The sequence below is a fragment of the Podarcis erhardii genome (assembly GCF_964252035.2).
Source record: "Podarcis erhardii genome assembly, chromosome: W".
Taxonomy (NCBI): domain Eukaryota; kingdom Metazoa; phylum Chordata; class Lepidosauria; order Squamata; family Lacertidae; genus Podarcis; species Podarcis erhardii.
The window spans coordinates 9,833,804-9,835,402 of record NC_138506.1 but is presented as its reverse complement, the minus strand read 5'-3'; positions in this window follow the sequence as shown (position 1 = coordinate 9,835,402).

Here is a 1,599-nt window from a genome sequence, read left to right as displayed (position 1 = left end):
ACAATTTGAGAGTATTTAACTCAGGTAGGTTGTATCTGGATAGAATGTCTAGTAGGCTTTTATGCCAAGTGGTATTATTTTGTAATGATACAAAGGCTTGTTTAGCCAATAAGGTGTTCGGGGCATCTATGAGGTTGGTAAAAAAACGCAGGAATCTTAAGTGGGCCCTGGCAGACACAGAAGGTAATCCTACTTCCACTCTTAGGAGAGCTGCCGGAGTACTCTGAGGGAGGCCTAGAATTCTTCTGAGATAAAAATTTTGGAAGATTTCAAGCCGTTCTAACAGCTTCTGATTCCATCCCCAGAGTTCTACTCCGTATAACATCTGTGGAATCACTTTTCCAACAAAAGTTTTTAGTGCCGGGGTCACCAGTTGCCCACCCCTCGAATAGAAAAAGCTGAGCAGAGCACCAATTGTCCTGCGTGTTAGAAGGGCTACAGTCTTGAAGTGGGCAAACCAGCTAGATGTAGCTTGGAAAGTGATACCGAGGTATTTAAAGAGGGGACATTGTTCAATTTTGTGTTCATCTAGAGACCATCTAAATGTGTGGCGAGCTCTAGTAAATACCACAATTTTTGTTTTATCATAGTTTATCTTTAGAGAGTTTTGGGAACAATAAGCTGCGAGTCCCTCCAGCATGCTGAGTAGGCCCCTTCGAGTGAGTGCCATGACCGCCATGTCAACAGCATATAGCAGTATATTCAGGTGTTTGCCTTCCAGGGCAGGGGCTGATGATTTATACTTTGCCATATGTTGGACAATATCGTTTATATAGAAATTAAAGAGGAACGGCGCTAACAAACAGCCCTGTTTAACCCCTTTCCCCAGTGGCAGTGGGTCAGTATAGTTGCCTGACATCCCAGTTCTGATTTTAACTGTGGTGTCTGAATGTAACTCTCTAAGTATTTTAAGAAGTCGTCTATCAATATCTGTGTCATTTAGTTTTTGCCATAGTTTGTCCCTGCAGATTGAGTCAAAGGCGGATGTGAGATCTACAAAAGCCACAAAAAGTTTGCTCTTATGTGTCTTTGTATACTTATCTATCATTGTCTGTAGTACCAAACATTGGCCTATTGTACTATGGCGCTTTCTAAACCCTGCCTGTTCCGGATTAAACAAGTTAGAGTGGTCAGCCCAGTCAACCAATTTATTTAGCAGGTGGCGAGTATAAAGTTTATACACGATGTCCAGGAGACTAATGGGGCGATAGTTTGTGGGGTCTTGGGGGTCTCCCTTCTTATAGATGGGGGCTACCAGGCTCAGTTTCCAGTTTTCTGGGATTTTGCATGTATCATTTATTGCTGTAAAAAGTTTTGCCAAAAAAGCAGCCCACCACTGGGCATTTAGTTTAAGCACCTCAGGAGGAATCATATCTTCACCGGGAGCTTTGCCATTCTTGAGTGTTTTAATTAGCTGTAAACATTCTGATTCGGTAACAGGATCCCAGTCCATTAATAGATCATTTTTAATAGAAGGAAACTGGCTCGGTTTAGCAATATTTGTTTTTTTTTTTTTAATAATTTTTATTAAGGTTTTCCAAATTAAAACAAATTAAATCCAATTTATAAACTTTTTCCAATAACTAGGACTTCCCCTCC